The 17,399-nt window shown below is 33.7% G+C and overlaps 1 protein-coding gene across 6 annotated transcripts in view; it reads right to left on the reverse strand.

The window, feature by feature from the left end:
- The window catches only part of LOC135842100 (potassium voltage-gated channel protein Shaw-like), a 137,208-nt gene that overhangs the window by 89,892 nt on the left and 29,917 nt on the right, over positions 1 to 17,399 (reverse strand). For 5 of the 6 annotated variants that reach the window (XM_065359447.1, XM_065359449.1, XM_065359444.1 and 2 more), the window contains exon 2: positions 1,681 to 1,761. The exons of the other annotated variant lie outside the window; for it this stretch is intronic. The gene's annotated coding sequence lies outside the window, so the exon portion shown is untranslated. The remainder of the gene's footprint in view (positions 1 to 1,680; positions 1,762 to 17,399) is intronic. 6 annotated transcript variants of the gene reach the window in all.

Consider the following 17,399-nt stretch of genomic DNA (forward strand, 5'->3'; position numbering starts at 1 on the left):
TCGAAGAAGGGAAAAAAATCTTCGCCTGAAATTCAAAAGACACTTTTATCGGCTGATTTTTAAAAAGTGTGTCATTGAATATCATCTCGACTTCTCGAGCCTTGATTCGGTTCCAAAATATGAATCTTTTTTATTTCATATAGGTTGTAGGTAGAGGTACGTCGCAAGTACGTTGAAGAAAAACGCGAAGGAGGTGTTACATTACTAAATGAGAAGTAGGTAGGTAGTGTTTTCTTCGAGTTTCAGATAAAGCCAAAGTCGAGTTATTTTATTTTCAGCCTGCAAAATGTAACCGAAAAGTTTGAAAAATATTTCTCTCGGTTGTTTGGTAATTTAGAGAGGAAAATATACGAAAGTAGAACGTACTGTATACGTTTACGTACGTTCGTTGTATTTTGTGAAACAAAAATCATAAAACATTTTCCGTGTCTGCGAGATTTTCGTACGTATCAGTGTCGCGTTATTTTACGACTTCGCGCCGTTTCACAAAATGTCTATGCGTTTTCTTTTGTTTCTTTATGTTCGGTACATATTTTCTTTTTGTGACGAAAAAACATTTTAAACGTTACGTTTTATTTTCAATGTTTTCCAAGCCGTGTGAAAATTTCAACTTTGAGATAATGAATTAAAATTAACGATCCGTACATAGTGGCTTTTTCTACATTGAAACACGCGCCAAATACACATACATGGAAATCGTTTGTAAAAGTATAACACTATTCGATCGGTCGCTTCGGTTTAGCATTTCCATTTTTTATTTCAAAGAAAGTGAAATTTAGTTGATATGGTTTGAAAAACTTTGCTGGAAAATTTTTTTTTTCAGCTTGTACGAATTCAAGGCTTCCTTTTTTTTCCTTCCCTCAAAGCTATTTTAACACTTATTAAGAATTAAGGATGCGAGATATTGTTTTGAGCAGAGCTCGTTTTAATAACGTTGAATTTTAAAATTTTCAAAATCTTATAACGTTTTTATAAAAGGTTATATAGCAGATGGGCTTTTAAAAAAAGTATAGAGGAAAAAATTCCCCGACTGGATAAGTGGTTATTATTATGTTCGCGTAGAAAATGTATTTGCAACGGAATAGTAAAATTTTTCGAGTCACTTAATTGATATTTTCATCTCGTTGCCAACAAAAAAAGTATCGAAAAAATTTTCATCGCTTTTTAGTAATTTTTTTTTGTAACGATGAGGGAGACCTGGCCAAAAAAAATTTCGCACAATGTGAGCCAAATCGATGAAACTTAACTATTGAGCTTTCACTGACTATAAATAATCTGCTTTTGGTAAGAAAAACTTGCAAGAAAGTTTGGCTTTGAATAAACTAGCGTCAAAAAAATATAAATGCAGATAATGGATGACCTTATAATAACTTAAATTCTACGCAGTCTAAAATTCCAACATAATCGTTCATTTAAAGCTCGTATTTGTTTTACAATCGTACGTCAATCTAAACGTTTATTGTTTATTTGAACCGCGCGACGAGGACGATGATGAGCTACATATAATCTATAAGTTCAAATTCGATGTAGGCTATTTCAAGTTTTGTTTTTTTTTCCCCCAACCTTAAAACACTGTTTACTAGTATCAAAGAGATGTGGCTGATTGATGAAAACAGCGACACTGTATGCGGCATTGCGATTACAAATCCGCCTAAGAAAAAGTATCTCAATATTACTTACGTTTAATCAATTCTTCTTTGTATTTGGCGCCAAATAAATGAACCCAGAATTTGGATTGTCGGATTTCATTATGTCTGTTTGCTGGAAATTGGACAGAAAAATGAATTATAGTGGCGTGCGAATCGTTAGACGTACGAAATACACGTATACTTATGAGTAAAATACATGAAAAAAATAGGTTTACCATTTTTTGTACCATCGTTTGAGTGAAACTGTGCATGGGGCTATTAATATTAGTCATAAATTCATTCGTAAACTTTACGCGGTGGTATTTTCGCGGCCGAATAGGGAGAAAAATGGCAAAAAAATAGGCGAAGTTTTCGAAACAAAAAGTTTTCTTATTAAATACGGTTTTTAAAGTTGAAAATTACTCATTACAAGTTTCGATAGTTATTTGCATTTTTACAAATGTGCCGATTACGTGATGGGAATAAAAATTGTGTATTTTTCGTCGTTATATTTCATTATACTAAAGTCTAAATCAGTAAGCAGTAAGCTGAGTGTAAAAAGTTTACATTGGGAACACTGCGAGTAAGTTTCGCAAATATTAAAAATTGTACAGAGGACGAGATATTTAATGTACATACCCACACATGTTTTTGGATAAGATTTATGAACCTCGAAAAGAAGATTTTTATTGTCAAAAAGAATTGAAAATGTAACATGAAGTAACGATGAAAGGTAGCTGAAAACGAGTTAAACAAAACTTAAAGGATAATATGCATGCTGAATGAGAATTAAGCCTTGGTAAATAGCATGAACTTGGCGAGAAGCAAACGGATATGCTAGGTAGAGATGTGCTTCTGCTGGAAGTTGGATTGTGCAACGATGTAAAAAAAAGCTTCGGTTGTGCGGTGACACGTCTATAAGTCTACGCATTTTTCTCTGTTCTTTTTTTCAATTTTCTCTTATACAGTTTGTGTTTCATTTTTCACCGAGTTCTTTCATTAGTATTTCGTTTAAGTTATACTCTCATAAATTTACCAGTGCTTCGGGTCGAACCTTTAAAGTACCTAGCTGACGAAGAATTTGGTATAAATTTGAATTTTATTCCAGTATTGATTTGGACAAATTTCACGACGACCTATTGCCCACATTGAGATATATATTCTCATTTAAATGGCGCGGTAATGGCGATTCCTTCGATAAGTTTTGTGTGTATTTATATAGGTAGGTAGGTAGGTAGGTACGTTCAGGGAATTACAATACGTAGTATTATAAGAAATCCTTTTCGAGTAGGTATAGTACCCATAGTATACTCTCAAGTACCCACTTATATTCATACGCGTGAAATTTTTGAGTTGTTTCAAGTTCAGTTCATATGCATGGCCTGCATGGGGAATTAAAAACGATTGCTGAGAGAAAAGACGGTCTAGAAACAAGTATTCGGTACATATTTTAACAATGAAATAATCTTAATCGCGCCAAAATATGTTTCCCTTCTCGGTTATTTGGAGAAGTCGTTAACATTTCTGTTGTGAGAGGAAAGCTATGTTCGGTTATTAATTTCAAATGTTACATACAGTTGCGCGTTACGATGTAATTTTCTTCGTTTCCCGGCGAAATTGTACTAGTGAGAGAAAAAAAAGCTGTAGCGAACGTTTCAGTCTAAATGAATTTTCATTTTAGCAACACATACCAATTTTATACGCAACCAACACCAGCTTACAAAACATTTTATTGTCGTTGTATTTTCATTCATCTGTATCGAACTTTGGCAAAGGTTTATAATTCAATATTTGCTCGGTCCTATCCAGCCCGACCCGACCCGGCTCAACAATATTTCAGCGAAATAACCTGTATGCAGCATAATAAATTAAATTTTATATTGAAAAAATTTCTCATTTTCTCAGGTTTCGGTTATTATTTCAAAATTTAATTTAGCCAAGATCGCGAATTCTTTCGGGGTTTACTTGCTGCTCATTGTGCGGTTATCGAAATCGAATATATTGGTATCAAACGATGCGGTTGCGTTGCTTACCAATTACCATCCTCATCCTAAACCTAAAGTAGGTACAGGATGTTCCGCCACAGAATGATCCCTTTCACCCTACCTACCATGAGTTCACGTACGAATGTTTGCCGAGTGGAATGTACCTTATCTTAAGTAAAGTTGTTTCTTCAGGTGAGAAAATCACGTTATGAAATTTTCAGCCCCAAAATAGGAGGTGCCGTGATTGAGCTTATTCCCAATTACACAAAATGTAAAAAATCGAAGTATTGGGCACAATTTTTTAAATTGAAAATATTCTATAGTTTCAACAGCCTATTGGTCAATACTTGGGTAAAATGAATTAGGTAATGTACCTACTACCATAATTATAGTCCTTCCTTTCCTTCCCCACCCATAACACACATATGGAGTAAAGTATGGCTTTTATTTACCTATTTCTACTAGGAAAAAAAATGTTTGCATGTTTTTTTTTTTTTGGAGATAGTTCATACGTAGTAGGTGTCTTCATTCAACTGCAGCGTCGACCATTTTCAAGATGACAGTCTGAAAACATTGTTGAGGGGACTGAGGCGTAAGTTCTTTCTTGAAAAGAGAATTATCTATACATGTACCTACCTACCTACCTACCTACCTACCTACCTAATTACATACGTCCTTCTGTTTTGAAAAATTTTTGGTGAGAAAAAAAAATTTCAGGTCCAATTTTTGATTTTGATTTGTTCAAACTTTCAGTTCTATGTATTTAGGGGCAGGGCTATACCAATATTGTTCGGAGGACTTATTTTCAGGGGAACTTTCTTGGATAAAGCATTATTTAGAAGACCGTGGGGTCAAGAGACAGCCCACTTGTCAATGGATTCGCCGCTTTTCCCCCGAAACTCACCTTTTTTCACAAAAACTGCCATTTGAAAGGCGCGGGAAAATGGCAGTAGGTACACCATCGGTGAAAAAACGGCTGCTAGAAGCGGCTACTTTTATAAACTTAAACAGCCGCTTCCAGCATGCGTTTTTTCACCGGCAGTTTACTGCCATTTTTCCTCCGGCTTTTTTAGAAATTTCTGCCCCGCTTTTTCACTGGTGAATCCATTGTCAAGTGGGAGCTCAACGTACAATGGGGAAAACTGCACTAAGTCACACCAACCACCCCAAGTATCTAGTAGTGACCCTGCACTGATCACAGCACTGTAAAGACCAAAATAAAAGTGGTGGCAAGAACAACCCTGATCTGAAAGGTGGTAGGCAGCAGATGAGGAGCTAAACCACAGGTCCTGTGTACATTAACGCTAACACCTAACAATGTATTATTCAGTCGCAGAATATGCATGCCCAGTATGGGGACGATCAACACATGCTAAAAAAAAGTAGATGTACCCCTAAATGAAGTATATCTAATGGTTATATAGGATGCCTCAGTAGGGTGGTTCATGTAACATTTTTTTTGAAATCATAAGGTCTTACCCCCTAATTTTGTTTCTTTTGATGAAAAAATGTCACCATAAAAATTTTGTTGAAAAATAATAATATTTAGAGGTCGTGCGCGAGCGATTTATGTTGATAGCTACGAGCGTGTGCAAGCACAATACTTCCCATGACAGCACCGCGGGAAACGCAATGAAGCTCAATGGGGTTGATTCTACTCAACTGTACTGAGAGTGGCATCTCCACTACAACTTATTAAATGATACCAATTTTTGGAGGTTTTTAAAACAACTATTCCAAAGTATTGATTATGATTTTTCGGCTGTAGAATTCATTTGAACCCAAAATTATGGAACTAAGAAATCAAAAAATTCCATTTTTACTAAAGTAATAGCTCTTAAATTGATAATAGTTGATAAAACATCAACTTGAAGTGCTGAATCTTATAAAATATTCATATTTCAACATAAATTTATCCCATAAATTTTTTCCCTTTGGTTTCCAAGTTGAATAGAATACTTACCTAATACAACCTCAAATTCATACTTTGTACTTTTTTCTTTATTTTCAAATTTTTTGTATGTATTTTCACCTTCAGTGATCTTTGGAATTGAAAAATTGTCGTTGACTCATCATTACTAACATCTTAAAAAGCCCACCAAGGACTAGACTTACTTATCATGCATTGTAGAGGGGATAACGTGTTAAAATCTGCTTTGATCCAACGAGGGGATGCAACACTGCGTTCCCTGATGCGCAACCGTGGGAAGTTTTCGCTGGATGCGCTCATACCTTTTCAACATTTAACTCTCATGCGCGACCTCTAAATATTATTTTTTTGACCTGAAATTTTTTGTCAAGTGTTTTCAGACCAAATGGAACACTTCTAGGGGGTAAGCTCAAAAGATTAAAACATAAAAATTTTTTCTATTGTTTTTTGAACCACCCTAATGCCTCAGATCAACTCCACTCACAGCGCTGCATTGTCTCACAGGGATTGCACCACTGGAAATATGTAGGGAGGTGGCTGCCAGAGTAGAAAAATCTAAAGCAACACACAACCCTATACACCCCATGTATGGCTACAACAAATTACCAGAGAGCAGACTAAAATCCAGACACAGTTTCCTGAGAACAGTATGTTTCCAAAGGGCATTTAGTCCAAAACAAATATTTATAAAAAATTCATGGTAGTTACTTAGTACAGTTTGGAAATGTAGAAATGGCCCAAATTGGCTGATTTTTTGATGTGTTGTAGCCAAGACCCTTGGGCATGTCATCAAAAAATCAGCCATTTTGGGTCGCAACTTCCTTAGTGCCGTTTGGAAACATGGGTATGCTAATATGCTTTAAAGTGCTCCTGCCAAAGTTGAGCGCAGTCAAATTTGGAATACAGCGTCAAGTAGCAATACTATGAGCGAATCATTGCCTCAAGACAGTCAACTGGAATACAACCTTTGGAAAACGCTGAATAGTCTGAGAAGTGGAACAACATGCTCAAAATCCAACCTATACAGATGGCGTTTGGCTGATGACAATCTATGTGACAGATACCTTTTCAAGAGTGTAGATTAATACTGTGACTTTGACACGGGCAAACTGGACCAGACAATCAACGACGAGGGGATGAAGTTCCTCAAATACTGAGACAATAGGAGAATCTACATAGTCGACCTGACAAGGGAAAAAAATTCTGCTCAAAAATGAAAACTTTCCAAATAATTTGCACAATTTTTCCCCAATTGGAGGCCGGAGGGCCTCCATACAAAGAAACAAAGAAACATAATTTGGGAAGCCAAAGAATTTTCACACTGAAATAGAAAGTTTTCAAAAAATTGTCATTGAATCGGATCAGAGTGTTGATCAGGTGGGTCTGCTCTGACCAGATCAGATCTAATGTTTTCCCTGTGGGTTGAACTGTAAGTATAAAAACAAGGGGTGGAATAATCGATAATATAACTATTTTCAATTGTTGATAATCGTTAATCTCACTAGTTGAATAACATATTTTTCTGTATTAAGGAGAGAATTGCCAGCTTGTCCACCAAGCGATTAGCGAGCTGCAGGAAAATTAATATAGGTAGCGGATTATTGATGTAGAAATGTAAAAATCGTTACTTAATTATACCTATTTTTCAATAAATGCCAAAGGGTTTACACCAAACTATAGGTAAGTAAATGTGCGATGAAAACACATAATTCTCTAGAGAAAATTTACTACATACATTCTCATCCTTAAACTTACTTTTAAATTTAAAAATGAACGATATTTTGAAATATTGGATTTTCTGTAAGTACGAAAAATAGAAACGATACCCACTATTTTCATTTTTCCCCCACATCGAATGTAAAAATTGAGGCTTACTACGGCCTATGTGTGATGTGTAGGCCTAAGTATAGGGAAACAGCATAGTATAAAAACCAACAAGACGGTTTAAAGTTTTAATTACATTCTAGTCGCCGAAAACCACATGATTAATACATGCTCAATTTATCGCGGCAATTTTCCTAACCAAAGTTTAGTCTGTAGTGAAAAATTGTTTGTAAATAATATGGTAACATATTTTATCGTGAAATTAATTTTCTGGTGTCGTACACACGTTATAGAATGTAAAATTTTCAAGTTGCAAAAGCTGCCAAAAAATAAATACTATTAAAATTTTGTAATGAAGTATGTAGGCCGTGCACTGTGCTTCGTACCTATATAATAGGTACCTACGTACATTGCTCGTTTCAAATGCTTACCGAACAAAATCACGATACACGTAGATAGCCTACTTTATCGAATAGGTAGCGAGAATTCGGAAATTTAATCATTTTATCCATTTATTCAACATACAGCCTAATTCGAATTAGTTTATTCTAGTTGAAGTACCTCAAATTGTATTTAAAGATAATCGTGAACGAGAATTAGTGCGTGATCTTCAGTCAACGAAAGGTGCCTAAAGAAATATTTTGTATTAAATTTCATTATTACGTATCAGTCAGTGTTTTTATTTTGACCGGCTTTGTTGTTTTTTTCTCGCGTAATTCCATTGTTTGGAAAATTCTTTCGCATTTAGCGAGTTATCGCGTATATTAGAACACATATTTCATTTTTGAGGTAAATTCTACTGTTAGTTTTTCCTGTTGAACGTTTTTTTTTTCAAGTTAGGTGGGTATTTCGAGAATAATTTTTTTCCGCAAACTCATTTCTCACTTTTAAAAATATTGTTCTGATGCGAGAACTCATTTTGGCAGAAATTTTACGCTAATGAAATCCCTTTATCATTCGCTAAACATATATAAAAATTATGTTGTCGTTTTTGTAATAATTGCCGCGAAATTTTGATTTATTGAAAATGCTAACACAGTCACGAAGAATATTTTTCATACCGAGAGTTTTTTTTTCGATTCGAAGTTACGAGGGTACCTATACCTAGCTAGTTATGTTAATATTTTTTTTTCTTACTCAAGTAGGTACGCGATAAATTAAGTAGAAATCTCCAAGGTCGATCAGTTTTTCAAATTCATTTCTCTCAAGACTAAAAAATGTAACTTGACTAACCAAAGAAGCAGAAAATTATATTACCAACTTTGTCTGCGAATGAACCGCAAACTGAACATTCTTTAATCATTATAAATGATTCTTTAGGCACATTGAATTTTTCCCCCTAGTTGCTTTAATACTGTAGGAGGTATACTCGTACATTATGTGAAACAGCTTTCTCTTATGGGAGCTTAAGTTGAAAAATAATTTGTCGAAAGTTTTTTTTTGTTTTTTGTTTTTTTTTTTTGAAAATTCTCGTCGTTTGTTTCAACGTTTTAAAAATTCTTAACAGAATGGTTATTTTGGACGTCATTTTTAATTTATTTTATTTGTTGGTTAAAATTATAAAATAATATATAAAGTGCGAAAGCTTAAGAGAGGAAGAAGAAAATCCTCGGGACAATTAAAAACAAGAATCTAATGAAATAGGATGTAAAGAAAAAAGGAAGACGCTTCTTACGCTAGATTAACCTGCTATTTAATTATAAATTCGTTTTTGCAAACTTTTACGAACATCTTTGGTTTTAACACAAGTTCATTCAATTTGAATATTTGAGGAATAAGTTTTTCTAATTTAACTTTGTTCATAATTCTATTTTTCTATACTCATCGAATAATTTATTAAAATGTAATGGAATTAATTTGTGAAATGATTTAATCGCAAGCTATTCTAAATTGAAAGCCTTAATACAAATAGGTACTACAAATGGTTTTGGAAAAAAGTCTACCTATACCTACCTATTAGGTAGGTTATTGGGAATACAATATGAGCGTAATTTACAACGCATCTATACATATGTAGGCATGTACATGCATAGGCTACCTACTTTCCAAACAATTTATTTTTACGATTTAATGAATTTTAGTGCTAAGTTTGTAATTACGAATCCAGGTACATTAGTTTAAATGATTGGATTGAGATGCTAATTCAGGTGGAAAATTGGAAATTTGTGTATAGAGTGACCCAGCTCTTAATAACCTTTTTACTTGGTTCCAATAGCGTTGTAAATTCTAAAGACTTTTTTTTTCACATCATCGTTTAAAAATGTTATCGTCAATCGTCAACACCGAAAGCCTTTTTAGTTTATCAATGGTCGCGAAATAACATTGAAGTTTTCCTCCATAGTATTCAAGTTCCTCATTTGAAATTCTTCATTTTCCTTATTTTACAACTTTTTCAGATTTTTGTGAAAATCTCCGGAATATTTTTTCATTTTTTTAAATCCACGTATCGTAAATTCCTCAATTAAATGCAGGGAATTTTTGAATCTGATCACATTTTTACATTTTTTGGTCACTACTGCCAATTTCAAAAAATCGGAAAAAACAGACAAAAACTATCAAAATTTTTCCGATTTTTTGAAATTGGCAGTAATGACCAAAAAATTGGTACTATTGCGTTTCAAAATATATCCCAAGTTTCAGGAATGATATCTTTCAAAATTTTCGCCAGATTAGGGCGAAATATTTACGAAGAAAACATTTTAAAACATTGAATTTATCCAAAAATGAGCGATTTGCAAATTTTCAACCGTTTGGTAGAAACCTAAAAGTGGTCTTGAATTTTGACGGCAATAGCATAGATCGACGCTGAATCTCAAATACTCTCATTTGAGACGGGGACGTTTTTCTCAAAACAGGCTGGGTAACGACAGGGTCATTCCGCGTAAAGTGAGAAAATTCGATCTAAAATTTTTCAAATTTTAAAATTATTTTTTGGAAATTTTTTTGGCCAAAATTGTTAATGTTGGGTAGGTGGAGACCACTGAGCATGTTTCCGGAGCAGGAGCCTCACTATTAGGGGCGAGGGGACACTTTTTTCTACACGACGATGGACATGTTTGACACTTTTTCAAATTTTCAAATCATTTTTTGGAAATTTTTTTGGCAAAAATTGTTAATGTTGGTTTGGTGGAGACCATTGAGCATGTTTCCGGAGCAGGAGCTCCACTATTAGGGGCGAGGGGGCTTTTTTTACATGACAACGGACGATGGACATGCTTGACACGACAATGGACATGTTTGACACGACGAGAGCCTGTGATAACAGATAAAACAAGCAATCAACATCATGAGAATATTGGATGACTGTCAATGTCAAAAATGTCCGTCATTATGTCAATTCGGTCTTTTTTTGTGCCTAATTGCTTATTTAAAAAGTAGAAACATGACGATGGACAAAAAATTTTGGGCATGCCTATGGACAAAATTTCCCTTTTTCAGTAGAAAAAGGAGGGGATTAACTTTTTGTTGCAAAAGTTGGTAGCTTATTAAACTTAGTGTACTTGAATACACTTCTGGTGTAAGTTATCAAAATTCTCAAATTAGGGAAGAAGGGGAAAAAATAACACATGGCCAAGGACATTCAGAGTTGAAATTTCTGGTTTTAGAGAAATTTATTGCTGTGGCGTGAGTCCCTCTCACAATGATATTAAAAAAATACCTGGATCATGTAGGTATGATGAAATGTCATCAGGATTGCCATTTTAGAATTTCAAAAAATTCATATAAGTATACTTGACAGCCAAAACAAAATCAAGCACAACGATGGACAAATAAAAATAAAAACCATGGGACCGTTTTCTTAATTGGTTTTACTCAGACTGAGGAACCTCAAAAAAAATTTATGATTCATTAAGCGAATATTCAACTTATATCACATAGAATATTTCATTCATTCAAGTTAAACTTCAAATCAGTGGTCCAAAAACCCATAACATGGCAACAGAAAGAAACATGCCCTGGGACACACACGACGATGGACATTTCAGCTATATTTTTGATTGGTAGGGGAAAATGACCCACCCCCCACCTGCCCGATTGGTATTAAAATGTAGGGGACAATGTCCCCTAACCATAGGCCCCCAAAAAATTATTGTCCCCATTACAGTTTTGGAGATTTCCCATCTGGACACGATATTCTCACTTTACACGGAATGACCCGGAGCGAAAATACTGCGATTGTTTCGAAAATTTCCCCTTCTTTGAGGGTACATTTCTTCTCATCTCCCCCCGCCCCGGGTACCTCAGGAGCTTAATTTTTTTCAAGTAACTTTCAACTCAAAATAGAGGTCACTGCTGAATTCGACCAAAATCCACCAACTTTTTTTTTTTGCAATCCACCTTATGTTAAGTATATCTCAGTTGTTGGTACATTTTATAATGGTATTATTTTCAGTCAATCACAGAACTTCCGAAACTGAATTGGAAAGTTGGTAATATTGTTGAATTTTTTTCATCGTTTTTATGACACTCGAATCTAAGGCAATTGAAGGCCAATAAAATCATGTTTTTTTGAACTTCAAAAACATCGTGAAAAGATTAGCTAAACATGGATACTAAGTATAACCCAAGGGTATATAGAGTACCAAATAAACCTGCTAATTCGGAGTGATTATATTTTCGGACGAAAAGAGTTGTACAAATCGATTAACAGCTAACGAGAATTAAACAGTATACCTACAAAACGTGTAAATAAAATAAAGGTTAAAAAGGGGTTTCGATTTCGAAAACTCGTTAGTCGTAACTTTTGGCTGGTGTAGCTGTGTAGTGTGTATGTACTACATTCACGTGCACGTTGTATAGAAGGTACATATAGGTAGGTTAGGTATAGTATAGGGTACCTATAGGAAAACGATGCGGACATTTTCGATGTTCATCCGTATACCGTCGTAATTGGTCTAAAAGGTTAAGTTCACCACGTTATCTAATCGGCTGCTAGATTGGCCCCAAGTTAAAAAATTTATCCCGAAACAAAAACACTTCTTTATATTCCTCTATACCATATAATAAAACGAGATCTTAGATTAATTACATAGCTATTAACCGACCTAGCTTATAGTTGCATTTCTCCTGCAGGTAATAGGTAAAAAAACGTATCGAACCTTTGGGATAAATTTATCAAAGTCCATTTAACAATAAGATGAGACTGGGGGAAAAAGCCTACTTCGTGGATTTTTATCGTATTGGGAATTAATTTTTACTTCATAAATTCCACAGTTTATTAAATTTTTACAGTTTGGCGGATGAGTATAAACCTTATTACCGTAAAGAATTCGCTTGTAAACCGAACCTTCAGTAGCATGTTTATTTTGTTTTCGAAGATTAGCATTCCTTCGTTGATTCATTCGTATGCCTTTTAGCCTTTTAATAGAGTTGGTAATTTTATTTCATCACATAATTGAATTCCCGAAATTTTTCGGTTTGTTTTTGAAAAAGGTATCGACGGACGTAAAGTTGAAAACAAGGAAAACATTTCGTTTTACTTTTAATGTTGCTTTGGTAGATGAAAAACATTTAATTGTTTTGATTTTACTTCTTAGGTGGAATTTCATAAACATGTCGTTATTGTCTACATGGGTTTTAGCTTTTTCTACAGGATACAGGATATGTACCTAATATTTCAATTACTTGTAACCTATGTATGTACTTGTAACGTATGGGTTCGGAAAATACCATTGTTTTAACTAAAATTGCTGGTAATATAGAAAAGCTCCTTTAGCAGTAATAAAATTTAATTATGCAAAGAATGGAAAGAAACTTGAGGAATATTTGCTTTTGCAATGAAGGAAAAAAAAGTTCGTAAAATTTTAAAACAATCCCCAAAAGAATTGAGAAGTTATACTTTGCTGGAAATATTTGAACTGTGCTCATTCGGCGGTTACTTTTTCTATGTGTATGTGAAATTTCATCTGTTTTTCTCTACAATCCAACCGATAAGAGCGAGCATAGGCTCGTAATTTAATTTCGCTTTATCGGAGCAATATTATTGGAATTTCATCGATGCTCAGTGGTTTCGAGGAGAAGCAGACGTTTTTGCCCAGAAAAAGAACCAACTGTACAATATTTGTTTAACGTTTAGAGTGCAAACTGCAGGAGTCATAAATATATCTACTTCTATTGAAAAATTTCATATTTAATTTTTTCAATAATTTTAATACTTAACTGTGGTGACAAGAAAATTGCAGAAATTTTCAGAAGTTTCTCGTTCCTGGGTCTCAATTTGTCTCCGCATAATTCATCAACATTTTTTACCCAAAGCAGGTCGTTTCTTAAATGAGGCAAATCAATTTTCAGGGCCATAAATGTCAATGAGACTAGAGTAATATGGATTTCTTCAGGGTTTCTTTTCAAAAAGAAGAGAAAAGAGCTCTAATGAACGAAACTTCTCAGTAGGCATGAGAAAATTTTTGAATTTTTTAAACCAAAATATCATTGTACCTACTTATGCATGTACTTTAACTCTGGATGTCTTTAAAAGTAGGTATCAATTAATCAAGAAACTCAAGAATTCCTATTATAAATGGGTACCTAGGTGAAGTTTTTCCTCAAGTTGACAAAAAAAAAGTAATCAAAATGGGTATAACAAAAAATAATTTCAATATCAGACTAAACTGTCACAAGAATTACACTTGGTTTAGGTAAATAAAACGGTTCTACAGTCTTTTAAATAGGTAACGTAAAACGTGAAGTTTATTTTTTAATCAAAATGAAATGTTTTTCTCACAAAGAAAATGTCACACTTTTCAACTCACGGCATTATTATAATTCTTCAAGCCGCAAATCTTATTCTGTATTTACCGAGACAAGGCTCATCACTCTCGTATATAATAAATTTATGACTGTGCACTTTAATCCATCAGTTTAATTTGTACAAAGAAGCAGGAAAGAGTCTTCTAATTTATAATTTACAAAATGAGAGAAAAAATTTTCAGTTTCGGGGAGGATGGAGAAAAAACACCACGAAAAATAAGTATTCGTTTGAAAAAAATAAAACGTATGTACTTATCTCATGTAGATAATTTGAAAATTCTCATACCCACTCGTAAAGTATACTTACCTAACTAATTTTCTTCATTAGTGTGAAACTGTGAATGAACTTTTTTGAGGTTTCCTGAATTAATGTTACGGTTTGAAGACGTGTGCTCACGAAACGTGCATTAATTAACAATTACATATAGGTACATTTGATATAGGTACAATGTGAATGGTGTAGTTTGCGATCGTGTCATTATACGAAATCATTTTATTGTCATAAACTTTTCAAGTGTCACAATTTGAAATGCTTCCATTTAATTCGCTCGAATTAACTACGACGATGAAGCAAAACGGCAAAACGGTAGCGCCTACTTGACGCAATTTCTTAAGTGTTTAATGCGACTCTGAATGGACCAAGATTCCTATACAAGGGCACAAATAAAGCGAATTAAATTGATAAGCTTTATCCTCGTATTTTATAAGAATACGGATTTATGCCTGGCTAAGGATTTCATAACATAAGAAGCAAAAACTTCGTAGGTACCTGAAATGTAAGAAATGACTTACGGATTAAACTTTCGAACGTTTGTGAGATTTTTCGTGGCCTCGGTTTTCGTGTTTACTTTTTCCCCTCTTTCAATATCGATAGATAACATGCATTATTTAAAATCAACGCCAAAGTATACCGCGTGCCAATAAACTTGAACGAGGTTCATCGTAATAATTTTACGGTTCGACTTTTTTTTTCATCGCGATTTTTTTGGCGCACTTTTTATGTTCCATAAAAATGTCATACATTTGCACAACATTTACCTACCAAAAGAAAATAGGTAAATAAATATATAGGTATGTAGGTTCAGACATACTCGTATTTAAATACGACTGCACCTTTTTATATAGATCTGCGAGAAGAATATTACAAAAAAGAGCCTTCTTTCAGAAGGAATAAGATACCTAAGTACGATTGATTAAAATTTTTAAAATTCCTTAGCGCCTTCAAATTGAATCATAGGTAAAATATGAAAATAACCGTAGTTGTAAACCGCCCAAAGTTGTTTCAGTCACATTCTACATATTGTGTTTTATCAAATTTTAAAATTGCATAAAGCTGCTATAATACGAGTATATTGAAAATTTCAATCAATCATAGATCTTTCATTTTGAAATGGATTACCTACCTAACGAAATAATCTTAAATTGGGAGTTGGCAGCCTCCGATTTCAACAAAATCAAACTAGATACCTATTTAGAAAGCTCGTTCTAAAACTTCTGCAACTAAAATTTTAGGAGCTAAAGTACATTTATCAATTTTTGGTCTAATTTTGAAAATCTTTGGGTCGAAGATACATGTGAAAAAATTCAAAATTTTATCAAAATGTTCAAGAAAGTTGAAATTTTGTTTACGTCCTATTTTCAATCCTTCAAATCGATTGAAAACTACATCGAACCATTTTGAGAAGTTCTGACGGAGCTTCCGGCAGATTTTTGAAGGTTTAAATTTTCACAGAATTTCACCAAATGAAATTGGAATGCCGAAACTCACTTTAAACCGTAATTTAAACATGCTGAGCCAGCCATATTTTAAAACCCCAAATTTCTAAAAAATGTCACTAGAACTGTTCAAATGGACCAAGATATGCTGAATGTATATGTAATATGTATAGGTACCTAACGTTGATTTGGACAGTTTTATAGCACTTTTTGAAAATCTGAAATGTCCGAAATAAAGTTAGAGTTTCCAGAACGACTTAAAATCGCCTCCAATAAACTAAGAATGTTGAATTTAGGGTCCAACTTCATTGGGCAAAATACTCCAGTACTACTCAAAACGGTTTGAAACCGTTTCCATTTGATTCAGGAGGGGGGGGGGGTCGAAAATTGCCAAACGACTTTGCATTAAATGAAAAATAAATGAATAAAAATGTTGAATAAAAATCGCCACTAGGATAACTTTTTAAAAACATCTAAAAATTTTCCAAAAGTGGTCGCTTTATTTCCTAAAATTTTCCATGTAAGTTGGTTTCGTTCAAATCGAGGAGTAACAGTTTAAAATTTGCCTTCATTTGTCGTATTGCTTTACAAAATAAACAAGATTAAGTCGTCAGAATTCACTAAAAAATAAAGTAGGAATAATTTTTAAAAAGTACCAATCCGTCAAAGAACATTTTTCACAATATTTTCGTGCCGCTATTCCGAACGCAAAACTGTTTTTTCCATATCACGAACAAAAGTTTAGGTGTTATGAGATCATCTTTACATTCGAAGAGCATCGACTTAGGTATTCTGTTTGAATGTATAAGTTACACATTAAACAGCACGAGCTAAAATAAGACTAGCTTTTCTCCCCTTCAACGTATAAACTTACATAAAACACTTGGGAAAAGTATGCTAAAAAATAAAGCTTCAACTAGGCGTTGGAATTTCAACGGAAATGCAAAACTTTTAAAAAGAATTCATTCGAACCTACTTTCCGTTCGTGTTATTTTCTTGACATTTGCTTTCAGAGCCATTAACGAAGGTATAGTGTTTGAACAAAAGAGCTTGGTGTCTTGAAGTACCTACGTAGACGTACACTAGAGCAATAAAATCAATCCTAATTAAGAATAAAATTGCGGAGAAAATATTAAAACAATAGGTAGGTCTGTACCAACGTTTTAAGAATCATTTGAGAACCGCGAGAGGCGATCATAGAATTGTTTTTTTATTGAAAAGTTTCGCAAAAAAAAAAAGACCTCCCTGGTATTATGCTTTTGAAACGAAGTATTTTGGAACTTATGACTGAAATTGTATTGTACATATGTATAATGCAAATGCAATAAAACAATAATAATAATAAGTAGATGCGGATTCAAATATGTAGGAAACAAGTTTATATGTTCGGAAAAGGTGGGTATATGGTAATGACGTAATAATTTTTCACGTTTTATTTACTCGTTCAGATTTCCGTGCGTGAAACGTTTACCAAAAATTATTGTTTTCCGTTTCACCGGATTCCGCGCATATTTATGTATTTGACATTTTAATCTGTGAAATTTACCTGAACAAGTTTACGAACACGAA

The sequence above is a fragment of the Planococcus citri genome, chromosome 3 (genome assembly GCF_950023065.1).
Source record: "Planococcus citri chromosome 3, ihPlaCitr1.1, whole genome shotgun sequence".
Classification (NCBI taxonomy): domain Eukaryota; kingdom Metazoa; phylum Arthropoda; class Insecta; order Hemiptera; family Pseudococcidae; genus Planococcus; species Planococcus citri.